Genomic DNA, 15,637 nt, shown 5'->3' with positions numbered 1-15,637 from the left:
TTATAAGTCCGACATTTTTTTGATGAATAAGAACCAAAGTTGACACAGTGATACATGATGACATGAGGAGGATCATTATGGGGGTTGTACCCCATCTAATTCCATATCTAATTTCGCAGAACTACCAAATAGCACAACTTGACACAGTGATACAGGATGACGTGAGAAAAATTATGAGGGGGTTGTCTCCCCTCTAATTTCATATTCATAGAATTATGGAAAACATTGTGTCTTTCTTTTCAGTATTGGCACCTTCATGTGTCTTTATTCCACGTTTAATGTTTATAATGTCAAGAAAAATAGAAGAACAATTTTCTATCGTTTGTTACAAATGAATTTTTATTTTATCCGTCCAATGGATGGTACTTCAGCTAGTGTACAAGAGAAAACAAATTAAAGGTACTCCAACTAGTATACAGTACAACACTAGTTGAAGGTACTCCAGCCAGCCTACAATGTAATATAAATTAAAGGTATTCCAGCTAGTGTACAATATAATACAAATTAAAGGTATTTCAGGTAGTGTACAATCTAACACAAATTAAAGGTGCTCCAGCTAGGATACAATATAACACAAATTAAAGGTGCTCCAGCTAGGATACAATATAATACAAATTAAAGGTACTTCAGGTAATGTACAATATAACACAAATTAAAGATGCTCCAGCTAGTGTACAATATAACACAAATTAAAGGTACTCCACCTAAACTCCTACTTGCATGATGTTAGTTACTGATTTTCTGAATCAAAAACAAACACATTGCCGCTCATAACTATGTTAAACATCCATTGAATCACTTTACTCAATATGCCAAATCTATTATCCCCTTACTCAAGTAATGATATGGTGCAGTGAAACACACCACGTCATTTGGAACTGTAATTACTAGAATTTTTACGTGTAAGCACTCTAAAAAAAAGTGTAATTTGTAGCTGTGGGTGATGCGACAAAAAGCTCCACGCATCTTAATTGACAAATGATTAAACTACAGGAACGATTACATCCATATTTCAGTCCACAAAGCTGTCATCAAGTACTAAAACGGTGCTGATCAACCAAGTCCGCCATTTACGAATATCACAAGAATGTTTGTGTGAGGGAGCTGAATTTTGCTTTAAAAACATAATTATTTTAAATAAATGAACAAATAAAAACAAACTAGGCTCCTGAACATTTAATGAACATTTAACATCCCTATTATTTCCCAGTTCGTCCTTGTGGCATTTTAATTTATTATTTATTTATTTATTATTTAAGAATAGAATTGAACAGAAAATTTTATTGAAATGTTTATATTTCTTATTCTTTTTGTTTGTTTTTTTATTTGTCAAGGATTTCTGCTGAACCAACAAGCGCCTAGCGGGAATCACGGTTGGTTAAACATCTCTACGCTAGAATAGATTGAAGGATTTTCCTTTAGTGTCTGGTTAATCATCAAACGAATCTCAGTATAAAGTCAATTATGTAAACACCAATCTGTAAAAAAAAAAAAAAGTCGTTTCTGTTGTCGAAGGACTTACTCCACCCAACTTGAAATAATGTCCTCGTCGTTTCTCTGTGTGTCAACACTTGAAACACACGACAAGTTAGTCCGTTTTATTCTCCTCGCCTAAAAATTGGAAGTTTGTCACGGATGGTCTGTTATGGTCCTTGCACATGCACTTCTTGTCCACGTTACAGATTACGTCGAAAATCGAATTTTATGATAAGCTACTTCTTCATGTGGACTCAAAAGTGGACATGAGAAACGTTCGTTAAACAAGAAATTTTAAGAATTAAAGTTAGATCATAATGTGCAGTGGATATTATCGCAAATGTGCATCGTTTGTTAAAGGTGAATTTTACAGAAAAAGAAAACTTTGCAGTCAAAAGAACTACCCATACTGATTAATTTTGCAGGTTCACATTTTTTATAAAAAATATATGCTAATAAATGAAACATATAACTTGGTGTAGAAAGAGCCCTTTCCGAGAGACAATCCGAAAGTTTTAGTTTTTACGTTTGCCGCTAGGAAAAGTGCTGTGACGTAATAGTTGCCAAACAAACCTCCAACGCCAGCGCGTTGAATGTAAATAAACATGGCCAGTGCATACGGAGAAACAGAGGCGGAGTCTGTTTTGACTTTGTGTTTTGAACAGTGTTGAGTAGCACCATATCAATTCGAACCTACTCTGAACGAACCTAGAACAGTTACTTTTGACACAGATCTGACAAGTTTTAGTCAGGATCGACACCTTCATCATCACTCACATGAACATCATCAGTATTTGTCACTTGTGATACAGAGGACTTTTTAGCAGCAGGTGATGATTCTGCAAAAATCAGTGAAAGAATTACATGTATATGAATAATGTACTGTTTACCAGCAATAGTTTATAATAAATAATCAAAATAATATTAACAAGACTAATCTGACTATTGAAAATTGTTAAATAATGAATGAAAATGTCATATTCATATTCAAACTAACCTACCAGTACCACAAGCAAAATCTATTGTTGGAAGATTTTCTGTCTGGGTAGCTACAGTCTTCAAGCCTGATGGTAATACCTGTACACCTCTGGAAACAGAATACCAACCAGTCTGTGTCCCTCTTGGGATACTTGGGATAGGCTAAAAACAATAGGTTTTTATTTAGGTATCGAAATAATAACATTTTTGCACGGTTAGATTCAAATTACTGTAAATAAAATTATACATCAATTATTGCAACTTATAAATGTTTAATCTAACAATCATGATCCACTTACAAGAGTCTGAACAGACACTCTTTGAAATGAGTCAGCTCATCATCAGTGATGGGCTGAGTCACAACTTCCTCTACAGAAGTAGGCACTGAGGCAGCACTTTCCTCTAAAAGCTGAAGAAATAAGATTATATATTAAAACAACATGCTTTATGAGGTTTATGAAATTTACATTTAATATGACAATGTCAAAGTACTGTCTTAAGATTAATTTTATTATGGTGAGTTATGGAAATTTGTTATGGAGTTTACATTTGATTGTTTACAAGTCTACAATTTTTTTAATACATAGCATGTACTTGATTACTTCAACATGTTCAAGACATAGTCTTATTTCAATTTATCTTGAAATGTTAAATTTGAAAAAAGGAATTCTTCAAACTTTTCCATATTTAAAAATGATACAAAAATATCTACAGAATGATCTACCAGCTTTTAAACTTGGAATATACTCTATCTGGGATATATTTGTCCACTTTCTAGACTAGGAAATCAAGGTTTAACTGACTTTCAAGTGCCACAAATGCAAAACACGCTCATGAATGTGAAATGTGTACGTCTAGTTACATTCTTCAAAGAGGTGTGCAACCTGTACGCTGCAGGCTGAGATCAATCCTCAGCTCTACTCGAGGTAAGATGATGGGGACGATCCTGTCAACTGCCTGGCTTGAAACCCACGGAATCCAAAACAGTGGGATTTAACACAAAACATGAGCGTTCAAAGTGATCTTGACAAAGCTTTGCATAGTGTGAAGGTGTCCAGTTCTTCCTATTGACCATCCGTACCCACTGTCGCCACCTTGCCGGTTCCTTCTCCTTGCACGGGAACGAAAAGAAGCTTTTGCCCGATACCGAACCAGTTTTACAACCACAAGCAACGCAGTAAAACATGTTATCATAAAACAAACATAAAGTAGCAATATCAAGACAAAAATAGTCTCACAAAGTATGAAATCCGAAAAAGCACCAATAGATTTACATAAAACACCAGCACTGAAAGAAACAAAATGGTCGTCGCGCAACGAAGCGTGTTTGGCAACTATTACGTCATAGTTGTAAAACGTCACGGAAACAGCCGAACGACCGAGAGGAACTTGAGTTCGAGGACCCGCATATTTTGTTTCATTTTTTACTCAAAAACTAAAGTGTTTAAAAATATGGCTACCACACAGGAATTATACCTAATCAAAGTACAGTTTCTAAGATAATTATTAAATTTGTTGAAAATTCACCTTTAAGGCAACAGAGCCAGCCTGGAATTACCAGGTGGTTAAGGCACTCGAATCGTAATCCGAGGGTAGCAGGTTCGAATCCCCCTTACATCAAACAGGCTCGCCCTTTCAGCCATAGAGGCGTTATAACGTTACGGTCAATCCCACTAATCGTTGGTAAAAGGGTAACCGAAAAATTGGCGGTGGGTGGTGATGACTAGCTGCCTTCCCTCTAGTCTTACACTGCTAAATTAGGGACGGCTAGCGCAGATAGCCTTCTTATAGCTTTGCGCGTAATTAAACCACAAACAAACAAATAAGGCAACATATTGGCATAGATTTTATGAGAAAGCAACAATCAAGGTAGAAACAAATCTGCAGCCTTGGCCTTTTAACTTAAGTTTTCCTATATTACTCGACAGAGGTCTTTATGAGTCACGTACAGATGGAAGTAAGATTTCACTTAATTAAATGTTTAAAAATAAAATATTAATATCAGAGCCGTAACAGACGCCATCTTCATTTGTCTGTTTAATTACACTTTTTGTTTGCACTGCATTCGCTATCTCACTTTTCTTTTATGGAACATAACAAACCTTGAAATTAATGCTGGAATAAAAAGTGGTTGGGCGTTTTACATCTGGTCCACTGTGACCCACACTAGTGCCTTATAAATTTTATTTGTATTCTATACAAGCCACGAGTGCTGATGTGTGCATATAAGTTCAACCCGGGGAGATACCAGTACAGAGACAGCCAGAGAACTGTTCGGTATATATATATTTATATACGTTGGTTGATACAGTGACGTTAGCACCGAGTTCCGCGGATCACGAGTGTCGAAAGCAGACAGGATTTGCGTGTTTGCACGAGGAAAGCATGCAGCGTGACAGCGGCGTGGGACGGAATCGGCCATCAGCACCTGTCTGCATGGCCAGTGGGGAGCGACCATAGGTCACGAACATTGTTTTTTTTTCACTATAAGCCAAAATGCTACATTTTCACAGTTAGCTTTCTCGCTCATAAACGTTTGCAATGAACTTGAAAGAGAAATACCATTCTAACTGGTAAATGTTATACTTAAACGTATGATATTTATTACGCCAGACGGATATCTGTTAGAAATAAAAACTTCCGCGGCTGCTAACACTTATCTGTTCCAGATTTCTTTCTATAAACAGACATAATATAGAATAATTGATAAATCGCCATATTACTTGTTCAATAACATCCCATCACTTGCAGGTAATAATCCGGTAGACACAGTTATTCAATACCAGACAGTGGGTGACGATGGTGGTTAAATGTGTTCTGTTTTAGAATAAACTCACTGTTCATGATGATACTAAAAACAATCTTGACCAACAAAATGTGTAATTCGGGTTTTACCTTACTTTAGATTTCACGTGATTATACACGTATTTTAATATAAATTATCATTGTTTGAGTACAGTGAAACCATTAGGTAACCACTTGTTCAACAACAACCTATCAGATGTCACGTAGTTTTACGTGTTCTTAAATGTAACTTACATTAACAACAAGAGCATAACAACGTGAAATCTGCATGGAAAAACCCAAAATATATATTGTATTACTCAAGATCTCTTCTATTATTACTGAAGCAAACAATACGTCCATTCTAACACAGAACACATTTAGCCACCAGCATCATCTACTATCTAGAATTCACGAATAGTGTCTAAATCATTACAATCAATACGTTCATTTTAGCTCAGAACACATACAACCACCAGGATCATCTACTATCTAGAATTCACGAAGTGTCTAACTGACTACAATCAATACGTTCATTCCAGCTCAGAACACATTTAACCACCAGCATCATCTACTATCTGGAATTCAGGAAGTGTCTAACTGCTACAATCAAGATGGTGTCATATTTCTTGTGTGCTTATATAAAGGTTTCGTGACATCTTCCTAGAATCCTGGAAAGATTTGTGAGTTAAAACTCGGTATTAATATTTTTGCTTCAGGTTTGTTTCAATATATTTATATGATAATATTTCCTGCAAGTGTAGAATAAAAAATCTCTCTTAAAACTATAGATTTTTGTATGTTCTTAAATGCTGATAGTGTGAAGGTTGTGGACACACTAACAGATAACTACTGTGGACACGAGAGAACCTGGACAAGATCATCAAAGGTCAACAACACCATATTATAATTGGCACACTGCACAAAATGCCTGTCATTAAAATAAATGCAGGTTTTATTACAGTAAGACTAATAACAACCTATTTTGGTAAAGAATAGACTTATCCAGTTTGCCTTAAATTCGAATTACCACTATAATTGTAACCTGTAGACATAGTTAGTGTTTTACTTACCTTTATGGGTATAATTTGTAAATATCACAGTTATTTAACTTACCACTATAGTTGTAATCTGTGAGCATCATAGGTATTTAACTTATCATAAGGGTTATAACCAGTAAAAATCATAGGTACTTAACTTATCATTAAGGATATAATCAGTAAGCATCATTGGTATTTAACTTATCATTAGGGTTATAACCAGTGAGCATCATAGGTACTTAACTTATCATTACGGTTATAACTAGTAAAAATCATAGATACTTAACTCATCATTAGGGTTATAACCAGTAAAAATCATAGATACTTAACTTATCATTAGGGTTATAACCAGTAAAAATCATAGGTACTTAACTTATCATTAGGGTTATAACTAGTAAAAATCATAGATACTTAACTTATCATTAGGGTTATAACCAGTAAAAATCATAGGTACTTAACTTATCATTACGGTTATAACTAGTAAAAATCATAGATACTTAACTTATCATTAGGATTATAACTAGTAAAAATCATAGGTACTTAACTTATCATTAGGGTTATAACTAGTAAAAATCATAGATACTTAACTTATCATTAGGGTTATAACCAGTAAAAATCATAGGTACTTAACTTATCATTAAGGATATAATCAGTAAGCATCATTGGTATTTAACTTATCATTAGGGTTATAACCAGTGAGCATCATAGGTACTTAACTTATCATTACGGTTATAACTAGTAAAAATCATAGATACTTAACTTATCATTAGGGTTATAACCAGTAAAAATCATAGGTACTTAACTTATCATTAAGGATATAATCAGTAAGCATCATAGGTATTTAACTTATCATTAGGGTTATAACCAGTGAGCATCATAGGTACTTAACTTATCATTACGGTTATAACTAGTAAAAATCATAAATACTTAACTTATCATTAGGGTTATAACCAGTAAAAATCATAGATACTTAACTTATCATTAGGGTTATAACGAGTAAAAATCATAGGTACTTAACTTATCATTAGGGTTATAACTAGTAAAAATCATAAATACTTAATTTATCATTGGAGTTATAACCAGTAAAAATCATAGGTACTTAACTTATCATTAAGGATATAATCAGTAAGCATCATAGGTATTTAACTTATCATTAGGGTTATAACCAGTGAGCATCATAGATACTTAACTTATCATTAGGGTTATACCCAGTAAAAATCATAGGTACTTAACTTATCATTACGGTTATAACTAGTAAAAATCATAGATACTTAACTTATCATTAGGGTTATAACTAGTAAAAATCATAGGTACTTAACTTATCATTAGGGTTATAACCAGTAAAAATCATAGGTACTTAACTTATCATTAGGGTTATAACCAGTAAAAATCATAAATACTTAATTTATCATTGGAGTTATAACCAATAAAACTCATAGGTACTTAACTTATCATTAGGGTTATAACCAGTAAAATCATAGATACCTAACTTATCATTAGGGTTATAACCAGTAAAATCATAAAACCATGGAAATACTTTAGTGACATCCTCCAAATCAGTTTTTAAAATGTTGTATAACTGGTAAGACGATGAAAATTTCCCATAATTCCACAAATAGTTAACTAAACATACGTTTTTTTTTCCATCGTGGTGTTTGTTTTATAATACACATTTTCTAGATACTTTTGAACTGATAACGGAATGTAAGAATGTTCGTCCTTTTGTGTTATTTTAAAATCGAAATAAATCATTCAAATGCAGTATGTTACATTACATAATTAAAACATATTTACTGAAATCGTCAACGGCCTTCACTCAAGAACACTATATGTTTTATTTGAATTTTGCGCAAAGCTACACGAGAGCTGTCTGCACTACCCGTCCCTAATTTAGCAGTTTATGACTAAAGGAAAGGCAGCTTTTCATCACCACCCACCGCCAATTCTTGGGCTACTCTTTTACCAAAGAATAGTGTGATTGACTATCACTTTATAACGCCCTCACGGCTGAAAGGGCGAGCATGTTTGATGCGACGGGGTTTCGAACCCGCGACCCTTAGATTATGAGTCGAACGCCTTAACCCATCTGGCCATGCCGGGCCTTTGCTATAAGAAAACACGCCTTATATATACTTATGTTGTTAGCTTTAAGTACTGTCGTAGCTTTAATGTTTTTTGAACAGCTTAATTGGTTTGGTTTGTTTTGAATTTCGCGCAAAGCTACACGAGGGCTGTCAGCACTACCCGTCCCTAATTTAGCAGTGTAAGACTAAAGGGAAGACAGCTAGTCACCACCGCCAACTCGTGGGCTACTCTTTCACCAAATAATAGTGAGATTAACCGTCAAGTTATAACGTCCCCACGGCTGAAAGGGTGAACATGTTTGGTATGACGGAGATTCGAACCTGCGGCCCTCGGATTACGAGTTGAGTGGCTTAACCACTTGCCCATGCCAGGCCAACAATTTAATGACAGTACCAATGAACACCCTTCGTGGGATTAGGGTTCCAACTGCAATATCTATACTGCAAATCACAGGATAGAAATCTGTCCCCTTAGGGGCATTAAAAAGTGACGACCAATTCCAATAATCATTGGTGAAGGAGTAGTTCAAGAGTTGACGGTAGGGAATGATATTTGTTTCTTTTCAATTTCGCGCAAAGCTAAACGAGGGCTATCTACGCTAATCGTTCGTAATTTAGCAAGGAAACACCAGATGGAAGGCAGATAGTCATTGTCATCACCACCCACCGCCAACTTTTGGCCCACTCTTTTACCTACAAACAGTTAGATTCACGGTAACTTTATAACGTCCCCATGGTTTAAAGAGCGAGCATGTTTGGTGTGACGGGGATTCGAACCTTCGACTCTCAGATTACAAGTCGAGCGCCCTAACCAGTGGGCCTGGGAGGTGCTAAGTAGCTGCATTCTTTTAGTGATCACTTCAAAAATAGGGACAACTAGCTTACATATCCTTGAAGTAGTTTTACGTGAAATTCAACAAGCAAACAAATGATGGAAGGAAGTAATACATGACTTTCAACAGATAAGACATTCATTGTAATATGATTAAAACAGCACCTGTTTTTTAATAGTTACATATCAGTTGTAGCGTGACGTGATTAACATGATTCATGCCTTTCCCTAGTCATACATCCCTTAAAATGTAATTTGCAAAGTACACGCTTATCCTTAAGAAATACGTAATTTGATACCAGCCACACATCCATTGTAATGTGGTTAAAATAACTTACGTTTTTCGTTTTACAATTTCGAAATTAATTCGCACTTTCATATTCATAACACATTCACTGTGATTAGACCAAGAACAGAATAAATCACATTTTTCCATGAATAATATAAAGTATTCGTTACTTTTGGAAAAGAACGTATTATTACATTTACAATTTGATGAGTTAGAAAAAGGCTATTATTCATTTCAATAACGCTACAGCGTTATGTGTTACTGGAAAAAAAAACATTTATTTCTTTCTATATCTTACATTGGACTAAGAAATAAATAAAAACCGTACAGCCCGAGCGCATTCCATCGTAGTCCGATTAAAAAAACACACGCTTATTTAACAGAACTGCCCGTCAGTATAATGTGAATAGAATAGTACCTGCCTTTCACATACATTACTTATTTTGCAGCGTGGTTAAACTACTAAAAAATAGCATAACTACAATATTACAGTTTTTTCCACCAGAAAAAAATGAAGCATGATTTTAACAAGTGCATAATTTTACACTAGAATTGTAATTAATTGCAGCGTATAATTAGAACAATACACAAATATATTCCCGATAATTAATTTGCGACGTGTTTAAAATAATACTTTTTTCCACAACAATAGAATCTTTGAGTTAAAATTTCAATAATATAGTCCTTTCCAATGCACGAACTGTAACGCAGATGATACATATGAAATATCCTAAAGTAAAATATAAATATCACTACATGTCCCAAAGCATAATTTTTTTCGATTTAACACTACGGGTTACGGAAAATCAAATAGACAGTGGGTAACAGTGTCATTAATAAGGAGTGACTCTTCGTATTCCTCGTACATAGTGGGTAAGATTGTCAACAAGAAGTGGATCTCCGTTTTCCTTGTAGATAGTGAGAAACAGTGTCATTAATGAGGAGTGTATCTACGTATTCCTGGTAGATAGTGAGTAAAACTGTCAATAATAAGGAGTGGACCTTCGTATTCCTTGTAAACAGTGGGTAACAGTGTCAATAAGAAGAAGTGGATATTCGTATTCCTTTTAGATAGTGGGTAACTGTGTTAATAATAAGGAGTGACTCTTCGTAATCCTTGTATATATTGAAAATAGTGTCATTAAGAAGGAGTGGATCTTCGTATTCCTTTTAAATAGTGGGTAACAGTGTCATTAATAAGGAATGAATTTTCGTATTTCTTGTAGATAGTGAGTAACAGTGTCATAACGAAGGAATAGATCTTTGTATTCCTTGTAAATAGTGGGAAACAGTGTCAATAATAAGGTGTGGATCTTCGTATTCCTTTAGATATTGAATTACAGTGTCATTAAAAAGGAGAGAATTTTCGTATTCCTTGTAGATAGTGGGTAACAGAGTCTTTGTTAAGTAGTGGATCTTGCTATTCCTTGTAGATAGTGGATAACACTGTCATTAATAACGAGTGGATCTTCCTATTCCTTATAGATAGTGAGTAACAGTGTCAATAATCAGGAATGGATCTTCGTACTCCTTGTACATAGTGGGTAACAGTGTCATTGATACATAATGGATCTTCGTATTCCTTGTAGATAGTGGGTAACAATAACAATAATAAGGAGTGTTTCTTCGTATCCCTTATAGATAGTGGGAAACAATGCCGTTAATAAGAAGTGGATCTTCGTATTTCTTGTAAACTGTGGGTAAGAGTGTCAATAATAAGGAGTGGACCTTCATATTCCTTGTAGATAGGAGGTAACAGTCTCAATAAGAAGGAGTGGATATTCGTATTCTTTGTAGAATGTGGGTAACAGTGTCATTAATAAGGTGTGGATGTTCATATTCCTTGTAGATAATGTGCAACAGTGCCATTAATAAGGAGTATATCTTCGTATTCCTTGTAAATAGTGCGAAAAAGTGTCATAAAGAAGGAGTGGATCTTCGTATTACTTTTAGATATTGAAAACAGTGTCATTAAAAAGGAGTGGATCTCCGTATTTCTTATACATAGTGGTTAACAGTGCAATTAATAAGGAGTATATCTTCGTATTCCTTGTAGATAATGGGTAACATTGTAAATAATAAGATGTGGATCTTCCTATTCCTTATAGATAGTGGGTAATGGCGTCAATAATAAATAATGTATCTTAGTATTCCTTTTACATAGTGGGTAACACTGTTATTAGTAAGTAAGGGATCTTCGTATTCCTTGTACATAGTGGGTAACAGTGTCTTTAATAAGGAGTATATCTTCGTATTCCTTGTAGATAGTGAGGTATACTGTCAATAATAAGGAGTAGATATTCGTATTCCTTGTATATAGTGAGGTATACTGTCAATAATAAGGAATAGATATTCGTATTCCTTGTATATAGTGGTTAACAGTGTAAATAATAAGGAGTGTATCTTCATATTTCTTGTGTATATTGTGTAACAGTGTAATAATAAGAAATAAATCTTCGTATTCCTTGTATATAGTGAGGTATACTGTCAATAATAAGGAATAGATATTCGTATTCCTTGTATATAGTGGTTAACAGTGTAAATAATAAGGAGTGTATCTTCATATTTCTTGTGTATATTGTGTAACAGTGTAATAATAAGAAATAAATCTTCGTATTCCTTGTATATAGTGAGGTATACTGTCAATAATAAGGAATAGATATTCGTATTCCTTGTATATAGTGGTTAACAGTGTAAATAATAAGGAGTGTATCTTCATATTTCTTGTGTATATTGTGTAACAGTGTAATAATAAGAAATAAATCTTCGTATTCCTTGTAAATAGTGGGTAACAGTGTCAATATTAAGATGTGGATCTTCGTATTCCTTTAGATAGTGGATTACAGTGTCATTAGTAAGGAGTGAATCTTCGTATTCCTTGTAGATATTTGGTAACAGTGTCAATAATAAGGAGCGGATCTTCCTATTCCTTATAGATAGTGGGTAACAGTGTCAATAATCAGGAGTGGATCTTCGTATTCCTTATAGATGGTAGGTAATGGCGTCAATAATAAATAATGTATCTCAGTATTCCTTGTACATAGTGGGTAACACTGTTATTAGTAAGTAAGGGATCTTCGTATTCCTTGTACATAGTGGGTAACAGTGTCAATAATAAGGAGTGGATCTTCATATTCTTTCTCGATTGTGTGTAACAGTGTCAATAATAAGGAGTGGATCTTCGTATTCCTTATAGATAGTGGTTGATAGTGTCATAAATCACAAATGGATCTTTGTATTTCTTGTAGATAGTCGGTAACAGTGTCATTAAGAAGGAGTTTATCTTTGTATTTCTTGTAGATAGTCGGTAACAGTGTCAATAATAAGGAGTGGATCTTCATATTCTTTGTAGATAGTGGGCAACAGTGCCATTAATAAGGAATGAATCTTCGTATTCCTTGTAGATATTGAAAACAGTGTCAATAATAAGGTGTGTATCTGCACATTCCTTGTAGATAGTGGGTATTAGTGTCAATAATAAGGAATGTTTCTTAGTATTTCTTGTACATAGTAGGTAGCAGTGTCATTAGTAAGGAGTGGATTTTCGTATTCCTTATAGATAATGGGTAACATTCTCAATAATAAGGAACGAATCTTTATATTCCTTGTAAACAGTGAGTTATAGTGTCAATAATAATGACTGTTTGTTCGTTTGAAGTTCGCGCAAAGTTGCACGAGGGCTGTGTACGCTAGCCATCCCTAATTTAGCAGTGTAAGACTAGATGGAAAGGAGCTAGTCATCACCACCCATTTCCATCTATTGGTCTATTCTTTTACTAACGAATAATGGGATTGACCGTTACCTTATAAGTTCCTCTCGGATAAAAGGACGAGCATAGATGTCACGCAGATTTGAACCCGCGACCCTCAAATAACGACTGGAGATCCCTAATAACCTGGCCATACCAGGACGTAAAATAGGGAAGGACCCTTTGTATATTTTTTATAATTATTAGGTAATAGTGTTTTTGTTCATAATTTTTGAAGCTGGGTTAATTTAGCTTTAATGAGCTTGACTGTATCCATTAAAAAGAGTGATTATTAGTGTTCTTTGATTCCAAAATCGTTGCTTCGCGACATGAAAGAATGACGTTTTTGTTTATCATTTTTAGTCTATCACAAAGGATAAACACATAAATCTAAATCAGCATGGTCAACCAAAACCCTTATAATTGTTTTTAAGCTTCGTCCTTTTGGCGTCATGAACAAATATTTGAGAGGGGAAGAACAGCGTGTGTTTCGTGTTGTAAGCCTAAGCCTATCCGCCAGCTATTCTCTCCTGTCCACTTCCCTCTCTGCCAGACTAATGTGATAATATTGACTAAATATACATCTTTGTTCAGTAAAGAGCTTCGTCAAGTATCTTTCTTGTAACGGACCACCACCAGTATTCTCCTTTCTGTTCAGCGAGATAGACATTGACACTTTATTTAGTAGATCAAAAGAACGGAAGCAGCAGCCAGGAAATTGGTTCAATAAATTGTCCCATCAATGATAACTACCTATTAGAGAGACCGTTTGTCTCATCGGAGCACGTGACTAGCTCCTAAGTGATGGTAACATGTATGTCCGCCTCCATATCCGGGATGGTCGCGACTTGAAAGTCTCTTCTACAGTGGATTCCACGACATAGGGTCACTGCTCTCAGAAGAGTATTGCATGATCTTAAGCACGTGCGTAGCAATGATGTACCTACTATTGTGTGCAGCCTAATTTAGTGGGTTTATTACGGTTAGTTTTTCAGTGAAAATCTTATTTTTGTGTGGGATATATGTATAGCGCCTGGTGAAAACGTGTATAAACATCTCTTAATTAACGCTATATCTACAGATAACATAGGATATCACATGGCTAGGTGGATAAGGCGCTCGACTCGTAATCTGAGGATCGAAGATTCGAATCCCTGTCGCACCAAACATGCTCGCCCTTTCAGCCATGGGGGCGTTATACTACGGTCAATCCCACTATTCGTTGATAAATGAGTAGCCCAAAAGTCGGTGGTGGGTGGTGATGACTAGCTGCTAGATTAGGGACGGACAGCGCAGATAGCCTACGTGTAGCTTTGTGCAAATTTAAAAAACAAACAACCAATAAAATTTGTATAATGTTGCAGCTACAACTATTGTTTGTTTGTTTAGAAATAAGCACAAAGCTACACAGTGGGCTACCTGTGCTCTGCCCACCACGGGTATCGAAACCGGGATTTTAGAAGTGTGAGTCCGTAAACATACAGCTGTACCACTAGGGGACTACACCTACATATTCTTATAGACTATAGAGGTTTAAGAGGAGTTTAAAAAGTATTGCGTTTTTTTAAAATGAAAACGGCTGGTATTGAGTTGCAATGTATACATCTTTACGGTACATAGACACGTAGGTTGAACATAGTGTTTAACGCCGTGTTTTTGTTTGTTTTTTGAATTTCGTGCAAAGCTACACAAGGGCTATCTGCGCTAGCAGTCCCGGTGCAAGACTAGAGGGAAAGACAGCTAGTCATCGCCACCCACCGCCAACTCTTGCGCTTTTCCTTAACCAACGAATAGTGGGATTAACCGTCATATTATAACTTCCCCACGTCTGAAAATGCGAGCATATTTGGTGCGACGGGAATTCGAACCCGCGACCCTCGGATTACGAGTCGAATGTCTTAACCACTTAGCCATGCCTCCGTGTTTTTGTAAGACTACTTTATCTTCAAGAAGATATATTTGAATTTAGTGCCACTTTCTCGACAACAGTTCTTAATTTTGGTCATCAATAGTACGAGACTAATCTATTTTTTATGCATTATCGGAGACTGAAAATCAGATTAGATAAATATGGATTGTTATGAAATGATGTGTGTTTTAGTTCCGTTAAAATATTGCTTTAAGTGGCTGAAGGCCACTATTTACGAACATTATGTACATTATGAACATAATATTACAGATTTCAATGGTGGATTAATAAGATGGAAAAGCGTATGGTAGGTGGCGTTTTTCTAAAGTACACTGAAAGTGATGTCAGAATTTGTTCTCTAATTCTACTGACGAAAAGTGTAAACATACACACTGGAGTAATTTTATCCGAATTATTAAGATGTCTTGAGTTTTGTCATTTCGCAACTTTAGCTGCAACATTCTATCCCTATGAACGACGTTCTATAAGTAAATTT

The 15,637-nt window shown here is 35.1% G+C and overlaps 1 long non-coding RNA gene across 2 annotated transcripts in view; it reads left to right on the top strand.

The window, feature by feature from the left end:
* The window catches only part of LOC143239487 (uncharacterized), a 175,933-nt gene extending 172,239 nt beyond the window's left edge, over nucleotides 1-3,694 (top strand). For both annotated transcript variants that reach the window (XR_013021214.1, XR_013021213.1), the window contains one exon: nucleotides 1,335-3,694. This is a non-coding gene — a long non-coding RNA (uncharacterized LOC143239487). The remainder of the gene's footprint in view (nucleotides 1-1,334) is intronic.
* Nucleotides 3,695-15,637: the final 11,943 nt, after the last annotated feature.

The sequence above is a fragment of the Tachypleus tridentatus genome, chromosome 2, assembly GCF_004210375.1.
Source record: "Tachypleus tridentatus isolate NWPU-2018 chromosome 2, ASM421037v1, whole genome shotgun sequence".
NCBI classification, from domain to species: Eukaryota; Metazoa; Arthropoda; class Merostomata; order Xiphosura; family Limulidae; genus Tachypleus; species Tachypleus tridentatus.
The sequence above is the reverse complement of the archived record's forward strand: the minus strand, read 5'-3'. Positions and strand labels throughout refer to the sequence as shown.